This window comes from Staurois parvus, unplaced genomic scaffold, assembly GCF_062004578.1.
Source record: "Staurois parvus isolate SC_StPar_1 unplaced genomic scaffold, SC_StPar_1.0 ptg000063l, whole genome shotgun sequence".
Taxonomy (NCBI): domain Eukaryota; kingdom Metazoa; phylum Chordata; class Amphibia; order Anura; family Ranidae; genus Staurois; species Staurois parvus.
In genome coordinates, this window is record NW_028317859.1 from 2076660 (window position 1) to 2100322 (window position 23663).

The 23663-nt window shown below is 41.9% G+C and overlaps 1 protein-coding gene across 1 annotated transcript in view; it reads left to right on the forward strand.

Annotated features, from left to right (window-relative positions):
• The first annotated feature begins 1059 nt into the window (after positions 1–1059).
• Positions 1060–23663, forward strand: part of STAT3 (signal transducer and activator of transcription 3) — a 162699-nt gene continuing 140095 nt past the window's right edge. Inside the window, exon 1 of the mRNA XM_089668782.1 lies at positions 1060–1167. The gene's annotated coding sequence lies outside the window, so the exon portion shown is untranslated. The remainder of the gene's footprint in view (positions 1168–23663) is intronic.

Here is a 23663-nt window from a genome sequence, read left to right on the forward strand (position 1 = left end):
AGAAACCAATCAGCTTCTAACCTCAGCTTGTTCAATGAAGCTTTGGCAATGAAACCTGGAAGCTGATTGGCTTCTTTGCAGAAGGGAGTCTGATTTTGGACTCTCCAGCTTTAGTAAATAAACCCCTTTGTGTCTAATCACAGCAGGAGTTGTCAGGTTGGGCTGTGCGTGCTGCCTGTACCCAGAAGAGGCCAGCTATGTACAGGGACAACGCTGTGCCTGTATGGGCTGCCCGTCTGCAGTACATTGTGGGTAGGCGGTCCTGAAGTGGTTAATCTGCTGGGATTTCTTCTCACTTCCTGTTTTAGCTATGGGACAGGAAGTGAAGGTAAATCTCAATGGGACACAGATGGAGAAAACATAAATAAACTGACAGGATTATAACTCTCCCTTACTCTATCCAAAATAAATAAAAAAAGTTTTGGCTTGTGTGACGAAACTCTCCCATCCTTCTCTGTATAACTATCAATGACCTAAGCTACTGAACCCAAGAAAAGTGTTACAGCCAGGCAACCAGCATTATAGGGCAGCTATATACGTCCTTCTCTTGACTCTTATCCGTACAGAAAACGAGGAAGCCAGCGTTCTCCTTTGTGGCGTCATTGCCGTTTACACACTGACGTGACCAATATCTGACATCACGCTGCCAGGAATCCTCCTGACTTCCAGCAGGCTGTTCCATCGAGCACCGCCTCCCCCTCCGCCGCTAGTGTGCCTGTTCAGTGAGGCGGGGGGAGGGGAACCCGCTGGACTGAACAGCCCAAGCCGCAAGGATCGTCCCTGAGACCAACAAGTGGGCGGTGCCCCCCAACTACCTCATGAATAATATACAAGTAGGCGGGCTCTTGGAGTTCACTGAGGTAATAGGGGCGGAGAACGCGTCCTACTCATGAATAATACACAACGAAATCTGGTCTGAGAAGAGATGTGATTGGTTGAGGCGTGACGACCCAGCCAGGGACAGGGCGATAGGGTGACGCCTGCTGGGGACAGTGCAGGGCTGGACATTGCTTGTCAGGAGTGGGTGTGGCCGGGCAGACAGATTGGCAAGTTGTGGGCGGGGAATGGAGTGAGGTGGGTCGAGCAGTTTCCGGCGCTGCTGCTATAGACTGTAGAAGCTGCGTCAGAGTGAGGAGCTGAGGGAGAACTTCTGAGAGGAGGAGAGCGGTGAGACTTCATTCCTTCTACTTCTAATGAGCCCCCGAGGATGGAGGGGGAGGGCCGGCCTCCGGTAACACGTGCGCACTGCTTCTATATGGGGCACACATGTGGACAACCACCCCCTCCCCCATCCAGCTGTCGGGGGAACTACAAGTGCCAGCCAGGTCCTAGTGTCTGCCAAGGGAGCTGCTTAATGGAAATCCATTGTGGTGAAGACTTAGCAGAGGGAGCCTACAATGTTCAGGCCAGTTTATTAACTATGGCCCAGTGTAGGGGTGAACTACAACTCCCAGCATGCACCCTGAGGCCACAACTAGGAGCACGTGATGGCATCAGTAGTATCTTGGTGGTCACAGAGCAGTGACTGGCCAGCCTGTGGGTGATCTGTGCTGTGGGATCATGATTCATATATCATATCTGAGATGAGTATTGGTATTATGTCTTCTTGGTGGGGTGGGGGGGTTCAGGTGTAAGTAGCTGTCTGTGGATCAGTGCTTGGATGGGGTATGAGAAGAAGCTGGGATGACTACACTAGTGCAGTGTGATGGATGCTGCACTATGTTTATAACGCATGTGTATAGGATGAAGTCTGACTGTCCCATCATTTAAAGCGGTATTATGCTGAAAGCACACATTTATTATATTGCAGCTTATCAGTTCTTAGATGGGATGGCTGCATTAGCTTTCATTCTTTTTTCACCTGGTGATCTTGCCAGTAAGTCTGTTGTTTTTCAAATGAGAAATTTTTCCTGCGGCTGTAGCAGTTAGAGGGCTTAGAAAACCTTTTACCACTGACTGGTGATTACAATGATCAATCTTTTGTTTATGTAAAACAAAAACAGTTGCTGCAACTGCTTCTAAAGTGTTAGCTGGAGTGTGGCATCAACATGTTAGTGTATTTAAATCAGCTAGTCCATCTAATACTCCCCTCCCTCCAGATTGACAATGCTGCTGTTCAACGATGTCCAATGTGCTCCTTCATCCAGAGTGGGGGTGCTCCTGCCCTCTAATACAGGAGGTGTGTTACTGGCCAGATCACCAGGTGAAAAAAAGCCTAAAAGAAAACGAATGCAGCCACCACATCTAATGATTGGTAAGCTGTAGGGATGCATTGATACCAAGTATTTTGTTCCTGCTCCTGAAACCGATACTTTGCTGTGAGATTTACATCAATACAAAATGTATGGACGCAAATTGCACTGCAAAGAATAGCATGCGATTTGAACAAGAATGCAATTCCTGTCCAAATCGCATGTAATATCTCCACTGCTCCTGTGTGAAGCCAGGCTTGTCACCGTGATGGTGCTGACCAGTCAAAAGCTGTCTAGCTCATACTGTCATCCCTGCACTGGGTTAAGAGAAAGCCGCTGGGATTTCAGATCCCCGTCTCTTCCTTCTGTGACAGCATGGGATCAGTGCAGGGAGTTCTGTGTGAACTCTTTGTGTCCATATTTTTTGCACCGCAAAGTATCAGTACTCAGTATCGCCAAGTACTTGACCAAAAGTATCAGTACTCACCGATCAAAAAGGGTATCAGTGCATCCCTAGTAAGCTGCAATATTACATTTTTGGGTTTAATACTACTTTAAATCGGCAACATGGAATGAGCTGAAATTGTTAGAAACAATGAGGGGAATTTATTAAAACTAGAGCAGCTATGCTTGGCAACCAATCTGCTTTTTGCTTCAGCTTGTTCAGTTGTGCTTTGAAAATGAAAAGTAGAAGCTGATTGGTTGTCATGCACAACTGCTCCAGGTTTGATAAATTCTCATCAGCATGTAGTCCATTTGTTCCAGATATTCTAAATCAAGGGGAGGCAGCTTCGGCACTCCAGCTGTTGTGGAACTACATGTCCCCTGAGGAATTGTAAGACAAGGCATGGCTTCCAGGGGTGGAGGTATGATGGGATTTGTAGTTTCACTACAGCTGGATTACTAAGGCTGCCTACCCCTGTTCTTGATGTGGGCACAGTTAAAGGTAATCTAAACCTAGTGACTAAAATCTTATATATCAGGTTTATTATGTTACTGTAGGTTGAATAGGGGTTTGCAATCTTAATAAATCTTGCAGCTTTTCTTTAGGTAATAACCTGGTGATCCTGTTTTGAAGGGTCCTGTTTAGGCCCTTCATGTTATGGGGTGACAATTGTCTCTCAGTAGTGCTTCTGGTGTGTCACATGCACCCCTGATGAAGTTGTCGCCTTGTCACATGCACCCCTGATGAAGTTGTCGCCTTGTCACATGCACCCCTGATGAAGTTGTCGCCTTGTCACATGCACCCCTGATGAAGTTGTCGCCTTGTCACATGCACCCCTGATGAAGTTGTCGACGTGTCACATGCACCCCTGATGAAGTACCCAAGCAGTGATGCTGGCATGTATTGCACAGGCATGATTTGTTGTCGTGCCGGTCCAAAATAATGATGTAAAAGCAGTTCTGGAGTGTGTGCATGTAGACAAAAAGTAGCTGAAAAGGGCAGGGCGATCAACAGCACTGAGATGGTGGGAAAAGAGGTGAAAGCTATTTTATTAAAAAAAAAAAGTAATTGTTTATCATACCCAGTTCTGTAGAAAACTAAATTTCATGCCATTGTTAGGATCTAAATCTTAGTGAAGATCTGCATGCAAACCATTATTTCCATCTTTCCATTGTTCATGTTACTGTGTGTTAAATCTGGATTGTTTGCTCGGTGTAATACAGGAGATGGTAAAGGTCCCCAATTACAGTGAGACATATGATAAAAGCAGTACAACAATATCACTGTAACGCATGCTAGCCCCCTTTTAATGTCGCATATGGAATCATGCCTTAATCTATTGATCTGCTTGTCAGCTGGGAATTGGTGATGATAATGTGTATGAGATCTCATTTCTTTAATGCATCTCTGGGTAGTAGCATAGAGCTGTGTTCTTTTATACAAGGAAAAAAGGGGCAGTTTAGAAAGACATTGGGTCTAATACTGACCCTTGTGATATATAAAACATTAACAGAATTGTTATGTAAACAAATGTTGTTCGCGATTTTCTTTTGATACATATGCCTTTCACTGTTGTCTGTGAAGCAGTTTATCCCTTGGCTAGACAAACAAGCATGGTTTACAGTAAGCTTTTCATGTAGTGATAGCAAATTATTCAAGCAGGCAGTTCAAAGAAAAAAAAAAGATAATCAAATCTTGTAGCAAAGACATTGGGGTTGATATACTAAACTTGGAGAATGCAAAATCTGGTGCAGCCCTGTATGGTAGCCAGTCAGCTTCTAACTTCAGGTTGTTCCCTTATTCTTTGACAACAAAATCTGGAAGGCCACAGACAATGCCTTTGTAATCTTAGAATGGCCTCACATTATGCAATTCTCTTGGACAATGTTCCTTTAGATTTGCCAATTTTCCATTTGTTTGCAGTCAGGTAGGCTCTTGCACTACATAGCTGAAGGTAAATCTAAAGGACATTGTACATGAAAATTGCATAACGTATGGCCAGCTTAAGTAATCTTTCGCTTTCATAAAAAGCGGCAACCCTGCATTCACTATTTCTGGTCTCCCACAGTACACACAACATGGAAATGCATTTATTTTAGTAAATTTATACTGCTAAATAAGTTTCCTAATCAGCAGTATATAGCATTCTTGTGACTTCTATCAGTGTCTGGCTGAGCACTGGTTAATCTTGTAGGAGTTTTCATTCTCCTCTGACTGTCCTTTGAGGCTACATGACCCTCTGTCTGGACAGTTCTGATTGGCCCTGGGCTGATCACATGTACCCTCCCAAAAAGAAAAACTCTCCAGCAATACACACCGAACAGAGCATGTGCAGAGTGTCTCCTAGGGCTCTGTACTATCAGCATATGGGGGGGAGGGGGAATAAGAGAAGACAGGATCAAACACCGTTTTTACACATTGCGGATGATTAACCCCTTAGGTTCCACAGTGAGTATAACAAGCATGCTTTACTTCATATACAGACATACTTTACTGTTGTGGGTTTAGTAACACTTAAGGCACCATGTACACTAGAACATTTACTGAACGGTACCGTGTTTAGCACTTGGACATTTATTCATTTCATTGGCCAGAGTACTTGCCATTGAAATAAACACCCCGGTGCTAAACACAGTTAGCACTTGGGCACCTTGCCGCATTTAGTGTTTTTGGCCAAAACGTTTCTCTCCTAAAAGGATAGGGATGTTTAGCTGTTTAAACTCTGTTGCTGGTAAACTGATAAAAGTCTGTGTGCATAGGCTTTTACTGAATTGCGTTCAGGGGCTTTGGCAAAAAAACACCAAAAGCTCCTGAGCTGATCGTGTACATGAGGTGGTGGGCGGAGCACACGTTGCTGTGTCTCTATTGATACACTGCTACCAACAAGAACCACTGCAAAAAAGTTAGTGAGGTCAGCCAAAAAAGAAAGTAAAACCGATCTTGAAAAGAAATCGCATCACAAAAACATTTTAGGTTGTCGGGTATTTGCTGCCATCTCCATATGATGATTGCAAGATGTTTTAAAAATGGATTTTTGGTCTGTTGCTTGTATGGCCACCATAAAGACCACCTTTTTGACTAAACCGCCGCCCGCCATATAAGGAAATAACGGGCGCAAGGCGGTTCTCTCGTTCTGGGAGGACATCATATGACTTCCTCCCACTCTAACCACGCATGCGCAGCTCCGGGGGTGCGCAGCCCGGCGATCGGTGGTGTGCTATGTCCCTCGGACACAGTGGATCACCGATCAACAGAAAGAGCCGAAGGCATCGACTCGGTCATGTGATCAGCTGATTGCATGTAAATAGGGAAATGCTGGTTATAGGCATTTCTCTCCTCATGAGCTGTCACGCTGACAGCTCATGAGGAGAGCTGGTAATTGGCATTCCTCAGAGGGGACATCTACACTGATCATCAGGGCACTGATGATCAGTGTAGCCCCAGCAGTGCCACCTGTCAGTGTCCATCAATGTCAGCTGTCGGCGCTCGCCAGTGCTGCCTATCAGTGCCACCTATCAGTGCAGTCTATCAGTGCCCATCACTGCAACCTCACATCAGTGAAGGAGAAAAATCACTTATTTACAAAATTTTATAACAAAAACTAAGAAAAACCGTTTTTTTTTTTAAATTTTCAATTATTTTTGGTTTGTTTAGCAAAAAAACAAAAAACCCAGAGGTGATTAAGTACCACCAAAAGAAAGCTCTATCTGTCTCAAAAAAATGATAAAAATGTCATATGGGTACAGTGTTGCATGACCGCGCAATTGTCATTCAAAGTGTGACAGCACTGAAACCTGGACATTGACCTGGGCAGGAAGGGGGTATAAGTGCCCTGTAGACAAGTGGTTAAAGTGATAATAAAGGTCGTATTTTTTTCATAGAATGCATGAAGGTGCATGAAAACCTTCAGCCTTTACAACCACTTTTAACTGCTTCCCATCCGCCCTATAGCAGAAATACTGCTACAGGGTGGCACGGTTGCACAAAATCACGTATATATACATGATTTTGCATTTCCGGGCAGGGGACGCGCGCTACAATTCGCAGCTGTCGGTCATCAGGTCCTGGCCGGTGATTGCTGAGGATCTCCAATGGGGAGGAGAACTGTTTGTAAACAAAACAGTTCTCACTGTCAGCTTCTGCACACTGATTTGCTTGGCTATGCACAGCACAGCCATACAAAGCAGTGTGCTTACAGTGAAGCACAAACACACGGCCCCTTAGTAAAACACACCCAGCACACAGTTAACCCTTTGATTGCCCCTCATGTTAACCCTTTCCTGCTCAGTGCCATTAGTACAGTGTCAGCGTGTGTTGGTTTTTTTTTTTTTTTTTTTTTTTTTAGCACTGATCACTGTATTGATGTCAGTGATACCAAGTCAGTTCCCCCCAGTGTCAGAATGTCCGCCGCAGTCCCGCTATAAGTCGCTGATCGCCGCCATTATAGGGGGAAAAAAATGTAAAATTCCAATATATATATATTATATTTGTATTTGCCATTTGTAAATGATAAAACTTTCACGTAAACCAATTAATTTACACATATTGGGATTTTTTTTTAGCAAAGACATGTAGCAGAAAACACTTTGGCATAAATTTATGATGAAATTTAATTTTTTTTACAAATTTATTTTTTTGGACATGTTTAATAGCAAAAATAGTTTTTTTTTTCTCAGAATTGTCAGTCTTTATATATATATATATATATCGCAAAAAATAAAAAATGCACAGGCGATAAAATACCACCAAAAGAAAGTACATCACATGGGAAAAAAAGATGTCAATTTAATTTGGGTGCAGCATTGTATGACCGCGCAATTTTCAGTTAAAGTAACGCAAAAAATGGCTTGATCAGGAAGGGGGGTAAATCCTCAGGAGGGCAAGTGGTTAAGATCTCTACAGATTGTTTGTGTTCTCAAATCTTAGATGCAAATACTCAGCTCCTTGTTTTCATTTGATATGATCAACAATGGCCTTGTACGTTATTAGATCCAGTGATAATATAACTGCATCTGATACAGCACCCAACAAATTCCTGGAGCCAAGTAGCTAATCTGTAATAAAATTGTAGCTGAAATGATTTATTTTGATACATTTCCTTTTTATCAGTTGAATGACATGTTCCATAGCTCCTGGTTGCTATAAAAATGTATCCTTTCTTGATTTTCTTTTTAAAAAATATTTTCTGTGCTTTAGTGTGCAGTTTATGAACATCGTGATGTTTAACCATGAGAAAATACACAGTAACCCATGAAAAAGTGGGCTAAATAGTCTGCATCTTGTGGAAAACAAGACATTAAAAATGCATGTGTTTTTAAACCGAAGCATGAATAGGCAGCCTGCCCTGCTTCAAGAGTGGGAGTGGGCGGCTCAGGCTGTAAAATGTATAGGTTGTTATGGCCAGACGTTCCTGAGAAGTTCAGAACCAATACAGGGTGATCTCTACACACACATATAAGAGTTTTTTTTTTTTTTTTTTTTTTGTGCCGAGATTTTCCGTTTGATACTCTATGCTAACAATGATTGTCATATTAGGTCTAAAATATGTGGTTTAAGGGCCCCTTTACACTAATTCTTCTGATTTGTATTTAGCATAGTTTGAAATATTAGTTTCAGTACAGGGTGCTCAGGAAAAACTTATGGTGCAGGCAGTTTGTTAGCTCATGAAAAAAATATCTATAAAGGCATACATGCAAGTTGTTTTGACACCTTTGGGCTGTGCTTGCCAATATTTGTGCAGTTTAGCCTGAAAGAAAATGCCTACAGTGGAATCTTTGGTGCGTGCGGCTCTTCAAGAATTTGCTTACTTTTATGTGGCTGTCTGATTCATTGTTATGACTTGCTGAAATCTGTGTGTTCTACTGGCTCTCACAGCTACTATGTAATTTTGTTGTTCGTTCACAAACTATGTTGCAGTTAAAAGGTCTTCGGTTTCATATGATTGTCTTGAATTTAATTTAGTGTCCTTTCATGGATTACATTCAGATCACTAATTCAAAATTCTGTTCTGTATTCAGTAGCCCAACAGGCAGAGAACATGTACTTCTAATGACAAGCTCTATTATAGTATATTTTGTATTATTGCTCGTGGTTTTTATTTTGAACCTCTCCATAGTGCCCATGTTTTTATAGTTATGGCAATGAGTTATTGGGTGTTCCTTGTTACAGAATTCACAGACATTGGGGACGAGTTATTAAAACTGGAGAGTGCAAAATCTGGTGCAGCTGTGCATGGTAGCCAAACAGCTAATTTGTTCAGTTAACCTGGCCATACATGAGTCGAATTCTGAAAGGAATTTTCTTTCAAAAATCTTTTCTAAGAATTTTCATTCAAATTTCTTGCCATTAGTGGGTCAGAGAAATTGTAACAGGAGTCACTTTGGGTGGGTGGATCATGGAACACAGCTTACTTTGCAGAGGTTTGGAGACCCCTGTCTCAGTTCCCCATATCCCTCTTATGTGCAAGTCACCCTGTGTCATTTAGGGGCACAGGGTGACTAATGGACGCTGAGAATGCGGTTGGAATTACTTCAGATGGGACAGTAATAGTTATCAGCCTTATGAAGACTATTCCTGGTTGTTGATTCTGAACTAGACATGTGAATTGAAGGACCCGGACCATCTGCTCTGTAGTAAGATCCTAATTCATCAAACCATTGTCTAGGTGTAAATTCCCATTCACCTTTTGTTTTGGTCACCCAGCTAGCTAACCTAATTACCTTACTGTTTAGAGTGTTAAGTCTATTTCTGTACATAGCTGCATTTGCATATGATCATGTGATCAGTCTCAGTGTGTATTGTATAAAAAGCCCATTTGAGTGTAAAATAAAGAGTTCCATGTTCAGACTGGTGTCCTCTAGTCTTGTATGGCCGGTTGTGGTGTCTGTTGTTGCTGTTCGGACAATGAAGTGGTATTCTAACGGAAGTTCTCAAGTGCAGTCTGGGTCAGTTCCATTACAGAAATGGCTGATTTTTGTGTGACCATCAAATTTGTGTGATTGGGCATGTAGTAAATTTTTTGAAAAACGAACAAATTTCGAATCAATGATGGGAGAATCGTGCAAGAAATATAAATAAAAAAGAAATAAGTGTGAGCTGACCTGGAAAGAAAAGAAAAAATTCTTTTCTGTAGCAACATAAGGTGAAATTGAAGGCTTGGTTGTTTGAAATTTGAAATCAATGGTGGCACCATCGCATTACAAGATAAAGAAAATTTGTTTGGAATTTGACCCATGTATGGCCTGCATTAAACTTTGTCCATAAAATCTGGAAGCTGATTGGTTTTCATGCAGAGCTGCACCAGATTTTGCACTCCAGTTGTCAGCCTCTTGCAGATTTTAGGATATAGCGGTGTTTGACAATGGTTGTATTTGGCTGTCAGCCTCATTGACTTTGACCGTGTCTTTGACACAACAGGTCTCTGCCGTGTTTGTACTTCTAGGTGATTTAAAGAGCACTGGCATGGAGAACCTAAGCTACAATTTTAGAAAGCCCATATTTGCATGCTGGGGCTCTGGAGGTTCAGATTCGGAAGGGCACTTTATGGTCTTTTCTCTTGAATGGAGATCTTGGCTCAGGCAATTTTGTATGTCCGGTTGGTTGTCTGTTTCTATCTTACAGCTTTATTGTTGATCTTCTCTGGCTTTAAGTCTTTAACCACTTGCCCTCCAGAATATTTACCCCCTTCATGACCAGACCATTATTTACTGTTCAGCACTGTGCTATTTCAGCTGCTAATTTGTGTGGTCGTGCAGTGCTGTACGCAAACAAATTTTTTTTTTTTGTTTTTTTTTGTTTTTTTTTTTAGTTTTACACTATAAACAAAAAAGGAACGAAAATTTTGAAAGAAAACAATATTTTTCACTTTTAGCTATAAAAAATATCCAATAAACTCCCTTATAAATGTAGGCCAAAATGTATTCTGCTACATGTCTTTGGTAAAAAAAAAAATCTCAATACACGTTTATTAATTGGTTTGTGTGAAAGTTATAGCGTCTACAAACTATGATATACTTTCTGACTGCTTATCACATTTTTTGAGGTGCTAAAATGCCAGGGCGGTACAAACCCCCCCCCCCCCCCCAATGACCCTTTTTTGGCAAGTAGACACCCCAAGGATTTTGCAGAGACATGTTGAGTCCATGGAACATTTTATTTTTTGCCACATTTTTTTGAAAATTACTTTTTTTTTTTTTTTTAATGATATGTCCCTTCCCACTGCTCCTAAAAACAATTCAGCTAATTGGCCACTAGGATTGCTTTTAAATGAATACCAACCGCCAGCTGAAAAAAAAAACAATGCCAGGATGATGCCTGTAGCTGCAGGCATCATCCTGGTATGACCACTCAAGCACCAGTGATGTACCAGAGCATTGATGGTCCATGTGGGGCGTATATGTAACAGCAGAGAACACGGGCATATGATGAATCGGGTCTGTGGACCAATACGACCGCAATTCATTCTTTTTTGTAATGCCCATGTTGGGGGTTAGGCCCAAAAAAGTTTTTTAAATTCAGAAACCGTCACAGGTTTCCAATGCGAATTGTCTGGCAAGAGCTGAATTTGGGTGGGCAGCTATGTATTGTTGTGCGTATAAATTGCCTTGGCCCACAATCAATTGGTACAAATCTTCTGTGAAAAACAGCGGACGGGCTAAATGCTAGTGCTAGCAGGGAATGGGGTTGATCCTGCTAACACTGCTTTTTTGGGGACACTATACAAAGGAGGCACTAGTATAGTTCTGTTCATGATCATTATAGTGATCCGTACAAACATTATACTAGTAATGGGAGTGATCAGCGACCTATAGCGTGAGTGCGATAGTGTGCGGGCAATCAAACACTAGCTGACCCTGGCTGGGTGGGGTGCTTACTGACCGTGACGTTATCTGATGTCGCTAGTGGCAGGAATACAGTGATCAGTGAAAAATGTTATATACTGATGCTGTATTAATGGCACTGGGTGGGTGACGGGGCTTTCAAAGGGTTAAATGTGCGTCGCTTTGCCAAGAGCTGTTGCTTTTATCAGAATAGTACAATGTGAGCATAGTAACATTGTACTACGGGAAGGGGGGGTGGTGTTGACTAAGGTTTTTTTTTTTTTTTGTTTGTTTTTTTTTGGGGGATACTGATCCCTCTATTTCAGTGAAGATTCTATATATCCTTTAAGTAGTATGTTTCTGTATTCTATTTGTACTCAGCAATTGCTCTAAAGGATATATTTTTTTCCTCATTCCTTAGTGGTTGTGGGAACTTTGCAACAAAATGTCTTATTTGGCCATACTGCCACTCATCCAGTGTAGAAAATATTTCCTTCTTCTTCAAATCGTGTAAAGAACATAAAACCCCCTTATCCACGGTACCTTTTAAATGTGCATTTTTATCAATTATCCATTTCCCTGAAATATTGTCATTCCTGGGCTGGAGAAACATAGTTCCCGCCAACGGTATTGACAATGAATTAAACTTCCAGTCCTTCTGCTTGTGCATTTCATCCCAAATCCTAAATATCCACGCTTTCTCGATGACTTTTCAGCATGGCTACCATACTTTCTCTCCTCTGAGGTGCCTGCCATCATCCTCGGTGACTTTAACATCCCAGTCAATGTTCACACCCCTGCCACCTCTCAACTACTCAACCTAACTTCCTCTTTTAGCCTAACACAATGGGCACAATCCACCACACACTCCAATGGCAACACCCTTGACCTTGTATTCACCCACCTATGCACTCCCTGTAACCTCTCTAACACCCTTTTTCCTCTCTCTGATCACATCTTTATCAGCTTCACACTCCCCCTGCCTCCTACCTCCCATGCCTCCAGCCAGCAAACCGTTACCTGTAGAAACCTACATCACCTCAGTCCTGACCTTCTCCACTCCGCTACTGAGCGCCTCTATGATGAAATTGCACCCCTGTCCTGCCCAGAGCTGGCCACATCTGCTTACAACTATCTATCATCCTCCCTGGACGCTCTTGCTCCTCTTTCTACACTCAGAACCAGGCCTCGCCTGTCACAACCCTGGCAAACAGATGACACCAGAAGTCTCAAGAGACGCAGCCGCACTCTTGAGCGAGCATGGCGTAAAACTAAATCCCTGAAAGACTTTATCCTCCTACAAATCCGCTCTTCTTAAATACAACTCCAGCCTCCACGCTGCTAAGCAAACCTACTATAACACTCTCATCAAGACCCTCTCATCCAATCCTCGTCAACTCTTCTCTACCCTTAATTCCTTACTCCAGCCCCCACTGCCTCCACCCACCAACTTACTTACTGCACAGGAGATTGCCAGTCACTTCAAGAAGAAGATTGACACAATTCGTGATGAGATCTCCAGTGTCAAGCTTCCTCCTCTAACCAACATACCAGGCCCAACACCAAACTCTACACTCTCCTCCTTCGACCCTGTTACCACCGAGGAAGTTACCGAACTCCTTTCCAAGGCCCACTTAACCACTTGTCCCCTGGATACTGTTGCAGCCTCTTTCCTGCTCTACCCTAAACTCTCTAACCCACATCTTTAACCTCTCACTCTCCATGGGCACTTTTCCCTCCCCACTCAAACATGCACTGGTTACCCCCATCATCAAAAACACTTGCTGGACCCCACCTGTTTGAATAACTTAAGACCCATCTCCCTGCTCCCATTTGCCTCCAAGCTTCTTGAGCGCCTTGTTCACAACCGTATGAACTGCTACCTCACCAACAACAACCTTCTTGATCTCCGACAGTCTGGCTTCCGCCCACTACATTCCACAGAGACTGCCCTACTAAAACTCTCTAATGACCTACTAACTGCTAAAACCAGTGGCCATTACTCCATACTCATACTCCTTGACCTTTTCCGCTGCCTTTGACACAGTCAACCACCCGCTCCTCCTCAGTAAACTCCACTCCATCGGCCTCCGTGACTCTGCTCTCTCCTGGTTCTCCTCTTTACCTTCTCAGCGCACTTTCAGTGTCACAACTCCTCCTCCTCCGCTCTGCTTCCTCTTTCTTTTGGTGTACCTCAAGGTTCTGTTCTTGGGCCCCTCCTTTTCTCTCTCTATACCTCCTCCCTGGGCCAACTGATAACCTCCCATGGCTTCCAATACCACCTCTATGCTGATGACAACCAGATCTATCTCTCCACTCCCCAGCTCACCCCCTCAATCTCCTCACATATCACAAATCTACTAAGCGACATATCAGCATGGATGTCGCATCACTACCTTAAATTCAATCTTTCAAAAACTGAGCTTGTAATATTTCCTCCTCCCCGATCCCCTACTCATGACTTTACCATTAAGATCAACAGCACTACCATTGGTTCTTCCCCTCATGCCAGGGTGTTAGGCGCAATCCTAGACTCTGACCTCTCCTTTGGGCCCCACATCCACTCACTGGCTAAATCCTGCCGCCTCAACCTCCGGAACATTTCCAAAATCCGCCCCTTCCTGACCAATGACACCACAAAACAACTTATCCACGCCTTGGTTATATCCCGCCTCGATTACTGCAACTCCCTACTCACTGGTCTACCGTTACACAGGCTATCCCCCCTTCAGTCTATTATGAATGCTGCTGCTAGACTCATACACCTTACCAACCGATCAGCGACTGCTGCCCCTCTCTGCCAATCCCTCCACTGGCTTCCACTAACCCAACGTATAAAATTCAAAATACTAACCACAGCTTACAAAGCCATCCACAACACTGCCCCTAGCTACATCACCAACCTCATCCACAGATACCACCCAAATCGGCCACTCCGCTCCTCCCATGATATCCTTCTCTCTAGCTCCCTCATCACCTCCTCCCACGCTCGCCTCCAGGACTTCTCCAGAGCCTCTCCCGTTCTCTGGAACTCCCTACCACAGCATGTCCGGTCAGCCCCCACCCTGTCTGCCTTTTAGGCGATCTTTGAAAACTCACTTCTTCAGGGAAGCCTACCCCACCTCCACCTAAGAACTGTACTTGAATCGCCTTCGCCAGATCATCCCCCGCAGCGATCACCTTTTGTATCGCCTCCCCCTTCCTTTTGATTGTAAGCTCCACGAGCAGGGCCCTCCTATTCCTTCTGTACTGAAATGTATTGTAATTGTACTGTCTCCCTTATATTGTAAAGCACTGTGCAAACTGTTGGTACTATATAAATCCTGTATAATAATAATAAATATATTCCGTGTCCTAGTGCTTGTGTCCTCATATCAAATATGAAATTCCTGTGGTATCCAAATAAACTTTTCTAGTGGTTCCTTACTAAGTGAACGCTCCATTTTTACCCAACATCTGTGCAGTATATATCCAATCTAAAATTCGTGATAAGTGTACCGAATTATAATATCTCCTAAAATCTGGCATATTTAATCCCCTTCCTTTTTTTTTTTTTTTTTTTTTTTTTTTTTTTTGTATTCCCTCTTAGGACTTCATAGTTGACTGTAGGTTTTTTTTTTTGTCCACACATATCTGAGTGTAATTTTTTTTTTTTAAGAAACCTAAAAACAGACCCCGGAAGAAGTATCGGAAGCATGTTATAGTTATATAAAATGTTTGGTATTCTGATAATCTTAATTATATTTATCCGACCTATCAAAGACCGCTTTCCCATTGAGGTTTTCCTCAGTTCATCCTTTATCTCATTAATGGATATAATTTGTCTGATATACATTTTTTTATAGGCGATGTTAATTTTGTTCCCAAATATTTTAATTCTTTTTTTCTCCATTTAAAGGGCAATTCTTTTTGTTTCTCTTTTTGTTTTCTTGAAACATTTTGTATTTAAGATCTCACTCTTCAAGTGGGATTCATTTTCAAATTAGCTTTCCATATTCTTTCAATTTGCTCATTAAGTTAAGTAGTGTTAGTCTGTGCTTTGCAATATAGAACAGCATATAATCTGCATATGCTGCCACTTTATGTTCAATGTCCCCTGTCCACATTCCTCTGACATCTACACTATTTCTAACAGTTGCTAATAGCGGTTCCAAGGTAATAACGAACAACAGCGAGGACAGGGAGCATCCCTGTCTGGTTCCCTTATACATCCCAAAGAAATTTGATAATGAGCAGTTTACCTTCACTGTAGCTGAGGGGCTCCTATATAACTCTCTTATCCACTGCATCATTCTTGGCCCAATTCCTAATATTCTCAGCATGTTGATCATAAATCCCCAATCTACTCTATCAAAGGCCTTCTCAGCGTCAACTGACCGGATAATTCCCGGTACCTCCCCTCTTTCATTCTTTTGCAGGATAAGCAGTGTTCTTAGACCATTATCCTTTCCCTCTCTGCCTGGGATAAATCCCACTTGGTCTAAGTGTATCCAGTCAGACATCAACTATTTCAACCTGTTTAGCTAGTACCTTTGCATACAGTTTTGTATCTGTATTCAACAAAGAAATAAGTCTATAACTGGTGCACTGAGACCAATCTTTCCCTTCCTTGGGTATTACTGTGATATATGTCTGTCGTGATTCCTCTCTCATCTTTGTCTCCTCTCCCGGTGCGTTCATGTATTTACACAGTTTAGGGGCTAGAAATTCTTTACATTTCTTATAATATCCCACAGTAAATCCATCAGGTCCTGGACTCTTTCCTACTGCTGTACCCTTTAATGCTAAGTTGACTTCTTCTATTGATATTAAGCTATTTAAGGCTGTTAATCTAGTCTTGTACCATCTAGGTAGACCGGCCTCACTCAGGTAAATCTGCCTCTTCTTCTTCTTCCTCTTCCTCATCTTCTGATTCCTTCTGGTTCTTACCTTCTGCTCCATATAGGCCGCTATAGTATCTCTGGACTGTATTAGCAATATCGGTGGTTGAATAGACCATTTCGACTTTTTTAATTTTTTTATTTTATCTATAAAGTTCCTTGATTTTCTTTTCTTTCAACTTCTTCATTAAGTATTTCCCTGGCTTATTCCCCTACCGATATCTTTCTTTCGAAACCCCATTAAAAATCTTCCTTGTCTCTTGTTCCATAAAATCTTTTAACTCCTCTCTTTTTAATATTCTCTTGTTGTACCTCTGTAGTTTTTCTTTTTATTTAATTGTTCCAGCTGATATAGCTCTTACGTTAATGTTCTAATTCTTTTTCCCCATTCTTTCTTTATCTCTGCCCCTATCGCAATCAATATCCCCCTGATATAGACTTTATGCGCTTCCCAAACCATGGCAATAGAAACCTCCTCAGACTCATTTAACTCAAAGTATTGATCTATTTCCTGCTTTACTCTTGTTTCCACTTCCGGTTTTTGTAAAATGGTCTCAATTAGTCGCCACATATTTATTTTATTCTGTTCCCTTCCAAACTGTAGTCTCATTGCGACACGGGCATGGTCCAATATAGATTTTACTTCTACATTAGTTTTCACCAAGGACTTCAGGAGTCTGGATTACATGCGGATTGAACAATCTTGAATACCCCCTGTGCACCGCAGAGAAGAAGGTATAGTCGCTTTCCTTTGGGTGTTCAACCCTCCAAGCATCCATCAGCTGGCATTGATATAACTTTTTCTTTAAACTCCTATCTCCCTTTCTCCATGTGCACGATGAGGCATCCATCTCTGGGTCAATATATACGTGTCCCTTGAAGAAACACCACTTCAATAGATCGTTGATTTATTTCCCTTAAAACTTTGACTTTTTGTTGGAGTATTTAATCCTTTTACGTTATAAGTCATAAAGTTAATCATATTCCTTCCTCCCATTTAACTGGTTTTCCCTCTCTATATCCTTTTGTAAGGGTGAATGTAAACAGAATTTTGGAACAAGACCTTCGCTTTTTTTTTTTTTTTTTTTTTTTTCTCCTCCCTTTTCATTTCCTCAATTTGCTCTTCTAATTCTATTAATTACTTGTGCTTGTTTCTCCAATTTTTTTTCCGTTTCTTCTACCCGTGACAGAACTTATCCCATTTCACGGTGTAAGACCGCTATTTTGCTTTTTATGGAATTTTCTAGTTTTACAAACATATTGGCGATTTTCTGCTTTTGTGGGCATTTGTGGCCTTGCTTCCTGCTCCTCCGTATTTCTTTTTCCCCTTTCGCTTTCAGACTTTGACATTTTTCACCTGATTTCTGTCCGATACCTTAAAAGACAGTCTCCCCTGGCCTCCACTACAGTTTTCCCCTCTGTGGCTTTCTAAAGGTAGTTCCTCTAGACTTTTCTTGTACTCTTGTATCGTACTTGTATTTAAATTCGACTGCTGAGTTTTCGCTCCCCCTCCTTTTTAACCAATCTACTCTTCATGGTTCTCAAGTTGTACGGGGGACTATAATACTAAATGCGGAATTACTTTTCAAGTAGAGTCCTGGGTACATTGTCTCTTCCACCTTTTTTGCTAAGAGGCTTGGTGAGTATTTTGCAGATCTCATTTGTTGTCACAAATTTTTGAAAATTTAATAAAGCGAAAATGTTTTTTTTTTTTTAAAACCCTGTGACAAAAATTTATATCTGCAAAATACTCACATGCCTCTTATCAAATTCCTTGGGGTGTCTACTTTCCAAAAAAGGGGTCATTTGTGTGGGGGGGGGGGGGGTGTTTGTACTATCCTAGCATTTTAGGGCCTCTGAAACTGTGATAGGTAGTGAGGAAGTAACATGAGGAAATGTGCCCTTTGAAAGCCTGGAGGTGGTCATTGGATCTTGGGGGCCTGTATGTAGCTAGGCTGCAAAAAAATCCTCTCACATGTGGTATCCCCATTCTCAGGAGAAGTAGCAGAATGTGTTTTGGGGTGTTATTCCAGATATACCCATGACTTAAACCATATATAATTTCACAACTTTTTTGTTTTTTAAATTTTTTTTTTTTTGTCATTTTTCCAAAAAATTGTGGCAAAAAATAAAGTTATACGGACTCAACATGCCTCACAGCAAATTCCTTTGGGGTGTCTACTTTCCAAAAAGGCGTCATTTTAAGTTTTTTTTTTTGTACAGCCCTGGCATTTTAACACCTCAAGAAATAGTCAAAGTAAAAGCTGTGAATTTATATATATATATATATCTCTTAGTTTGTAGACGCTATAACTTTCAGCCATTGGCTCCCGCTGCTGTCAATCACAGCCGGTCAGCCAATGAGAGAGGAGTAGGGCTAAGCTGCGGCTCCGTGTGTGACTGGAAACATGGAGAAGTGGGTGCTCCCATAGCAAGCTGCGTGCTGTGGGGGCACCCAACAGGAGCAGCCAGGAGAGCCTGTGGGGGACCTGAGAAGAGGAGGATACAGGCAGCTGTGTGCAAAACCACTGCATACAGCAGGTAAGTATAGACATGTTTGTTATTTTTACAAAAAAAAAAGAAAGGGAGAACCTTCAGAATAGCTTTAAGGGGGTAAATCTTCTGGAAGGCAAGTGGTGAAACCTGAGACATCTAGGATCTGGTACTCTTTTTGCTATTGATGTGTGTGGTCATCATGCCAAAATCAGAAGAGCTGTTCAAGGCCCTTCAAAAGAAAGCTGTGAATGCTGGAGTCTGGCAAGCAATTTAAAATGATTACCAAATAATTTAAAGTAGAAGTCTAGGTAGTGTGCATTCCCCACACCTGAGGGGCCACTGTGGAAGGTGACAAGCACTGTGGTGGTCTCCACTATCAAGTGGCTTCTCTCCTGCAGAGTAACCATAGGGGGTTGCTCGCACAGCCCTACTGACATTTGCAGAACATCTTTTTTAATTTCTTTCAATTAATACAAGACCTCTGATGGAGAATGAGGTGGAGAGATAGGTTGGTGAAGTCCACGTTCTTCACCTTGTCCAATTCAAGAACACCAGCTCTAAAATTTACAAATAGCGTAAGTTCCAAATGACAGCTAATTTGGTGTCAAAGTTGTATGTATTACAATCAGAGAAATTTGACATGGAACAATGTGCCATGGACTAATGTATCAAAGATAGTTGTTTGGCCTCAGCAACAAGAGGATCTGAGGAAGAGGGGCTCTCCCCTCAAAACACGTCCGCCATTCTTCGAATATCTTTCTGGTTTTGGGACTCGTGCGGTACTTCAAGCCACCAGGGCCAGTGTTGGTTATGACATGCTTGCGAATTTTGGCGGTTGTGAGTATACGTGTTCTATTTTACCTATAAAATATCGCTGAGGTAATGCGCAAGGCTTGTGTGTGTGTGTGTGTGTGTGTGTGTGTGTGTGTGTGTGTGTGTGTGTGTGTTTTTGCATTTTTGGGTGGGGGGGGTGCGCATGACCTACCCGTGGTGCCATTCGCGGCTGTTAATCACCCGGTCCCAGCCGGTGATTACTTACCGGAGCCCAGTGATTTCCGATGTGGAGGAGAACTGTTTTTATTTACGAACACTTTTCCCTGTCAGCTTGAGCACACTGCTTTGGATGGCTATGCACAGCACAGCCATCCAAAGCAGTGTGATTACAGTGAAGCACACTGACACAGCCCCCTAGTAAAACACTCCCAGCACACAGTTAACCCTTTAATCACCCCTCATGTTAACTCCTTCCTGCCCAGTGCCATTAGTACAGTGTCAGTGCTTTTTTGGTGATCACTGTATTGGTGTCACTGGGGATGTCAGTGACACCAAGTCTGTTCCCCCCCAGTGTCAGAATGACTGTGCAGTCCTGCTATAAGTCGCTGATCGCCGCCATTACTAGTAAAAATAAAATCCCAGTATATATATCGCCATTTGTAAACGCTATAACATTCACGTAAACCAATTAATTTACATGTATTGGGATTATTTTTAGTAAAGACGTAGCAGAATACATTTTGGCCTAAATGTATGTTGAAATTTGATTTTTTTTTTTTAATTTTTTTTTTTTTTTACTTGACATGTTTTAATAGCAAAAAGTCGAAAAATATTTAAAATATTTTGTTTTTCTCAAAATTGTCAGTCTTTTTTGCACTATAAAAAAAAAAAAAATAAATAAAAACCGCACAGGTGATCAAATACGACCGAAAGCAAGCTCAATTCGTGGGGGGAAAAAAAAGGGACGTAAATTTCATTTGGGTGCAGCATTGCATGACCGCGCAATTGTCAGTTAACCACTTGCCGCCCAGCCACCGCATATAAACGGTGGCAGGGCGGCACTCGTAGGCAAAAGCACGTTTTACAACGGCTGCCTTCAAAACAGGTAGGGGGCGCGTGCCCGTCCTACCTGTCCCGCGGGTGTCAGCCGACGGGTCACGGCCGGTTTTTACCGGCCGTTTTCCCGCGATTGACGGTGATCGCTGACACAGAGCAGGGCTGCATTGTTTACACACAGCCCTGTTCTGTGTCAGTTCTCTGACAGCTTGTGAGAAGCTGCGGAGTTTCTCTCCCTCGATCAGCTCCCCCCTCCCTCCCCCCCCCTGTCCAGTACACACCCTTGCCCCCTAGTAAAACACTCCCCTTACACTGCAAATTCTAAAAATGTTAACCCCTTCCTCCCCAGTGACAGTACAGTTTCAGTGGTTTTTTTTCACTGATCACTGTATCATAGTGTCAAAATGTCCGCCGCAGTCCTGCCATATGTCGCTGATTGCCGCCAAAAGTTGCTGATCGCCGCCATTAATAGTATAAATAAAAATTAAGAATCCCAGTATCTTTCCCGCCATTTGTAAACGGTATAACTTTCACGTAAACCAATTAATTTACACGTATTGGGATTTTTTTTAGCAAATGCATTTTGGCAGAAATTTATGACTAAATTTGATTTTTGCATTTTGTTTTTTTTACTGGACATGTTTTATAGCAAAAAGTCCAAAATATTGTTTGTTTTTTTTCCTCAAAATTGTCAGCCTTTTTTTTTTATAGTGCAAAAAATAAAAACCGCACAGGCGATCAAATACCACCGAAAGAAAGCTCAATTTGTGGGGGGAAAAAAAGGATGTAAATTTCATTTATGTACCGTATTGCATGACCGCGCAATTGTCCGTTAAACTAGCGCAGCGCTGTATAGCAGAAAAATGGCGTAAATTGCAGTATTTATACCATAGTTTGTAGACGCTATAACTTCCACACAAAGCAATCAATATACACTTATTGGGATTTTTTTTTACCAAAAACATGTAGCAGAATACATTTTGGCCTAAATTTATAACCAACTTTGAGTTTACTATATATTTTTTATAGCTGAAAGTAAAAAATATTGTTTTTCTTCAAAATTTTTGACCTTTTTTTGTTTATAGCGTGAAAAATAAAAAGCGCACAGGTGATCAAATTACACCGAAAGAAAGCTCTATTTGTGTGAAAAAAAGGACGTAAATTTCGTTTTGGGTGCAGCATTGCGCAATTATCAGTTGAATTAGTGCAGCGCCGAGTAGCAAAAAGAGGCCTGGTCATTAAGGGGGGTAAATCCTCTGGAGCTCAAGTGGTTAAAGTAATGCAGTGCTGTGGTTTTGGTTTTCAGCAAAGTGCATCCTGATCCTTTCTTTTTTTTTTTTTTTTTTTTTTTTTTTTTTTTTTTTTTGTTTCGGTACCAGAATTTTCATTTCGGTGCACCACTACATTTGTTGCTTTAATATGTTGGGGGTTCCATTCATTATTCAGCATATGCATGATGTATTATTGTGCATTGCAATAACAGGTCTTGCTGTGGAGACGACTATAGAGATTTAAAAGCTTGCCAGGCTGCAAAATTACTTCTGGCACAGCACCTGAGACAAAGTAAAAGTAAATCTGCGAGGCTTCACACAGCTGTGTCACTTTGCCACTTCAGCTCTTGTACCTTTTAAGGCTTCATGCACACGAGCAGCTCCTAAACTCGCATTTAGGAGCTTTTGGCATTTTTTTGCCAAAGCTCCTAAACTCAACTCCAAAAAAGCCTATGTGTCCATGCAAAGAGTTTAGGAGCTGCTGCGTTTTTGTGAGATTAAACCTCCCTCTCCTGAATGCAGAGGTATCACATTCATTATAGGAACGTTTTTTGACTGCTGACTATGGAAAATGCAAAATCGCGTTGCCGCGATTTGCCTGTTCCCACGGTCAGGGTATGCTCGTATACATGGAGCCTTAACCTGGGTTCACGCTGATGCAGTGCGTAATTCGCACCGGTTTCTGTGAACATTCACCGCATCACAATCGCACCCCGTTCTTGCGAATCGCTGCACCTCACAAAATGCGGTGGTATGTGCTTGAGTGTAACTTTCATTTTTTACAATTTAAAAAAAAAAATTTTTTTCACTTTTTTTTCATCACGTAGGGGACAAAGTCCTCTATGTGATGATTTTTATTGACAGGGTCTTTGACCCTGCATGTCTCGTCTCTGCTCCACTAAATGTAATGTGGTGCACGTGCACCATATTACATTACTTCCCAGGGATTGTATTACTCTCAGGTTTAATTTGAGGGTATGTGCATCCAAATTGGAGGAATGGTTTAGGAATTACAGCTCTTAAGAGTAGCCATCCCTCCTTTTTCAAGGAACCAAAAGTAATTGGACAATTGAATATAATCATAAATAAAATGTTAATTTTTAATATTTTGTTGAGAATCCTTCACTGGCAATGACTGCCTGGAGTCTGGAACCCATGGACATTACCAAAGACTGGGTTAACTCCTTTCTGATGCTTTGCCAGGCTCTAACTGCAGCTGTCTTCAGTTGTTCTTTGTGGGTCTTTCTGCCTTTTAGTTTTGCCTCCAGCAAGTGAAATACATGCTCAATTGGGTTGTTCAGGTGGATGACTTGGCCATTGCAGAATATTCCACTTCTTTTCCTTCAAAAGCTCATGGGTTGCTTTTGCAGTGTGTTTTGGATCATTGTCCATCTGTACTGTGAAGCGCCGTCCAATCAACTTTGCTGTATTTGGCTGAATCTGGGCTGACAGTATATCTCTAAGCACTGCAGAATCCATCCAGCTGCTTCTGTCTTCTATCACATCATCAATAAACACCAATGACCCAGTGCCACTGGAAGCCATGCATGCCCATGCCATCACACTGCCTCCACCATGTTTTACAGATGTTGTGTGCTTTTGGTTCATGAGCTGTTCCAAGCCTTCTCCACACTTTTTTTTTTTTTTTTCTTCCCGTCATTCTGGTACAGATTAATCTTAGTTTCATCCATCCAAAGAATGCTTTTCCAGAACTGGTCTGGCTTTTTTTA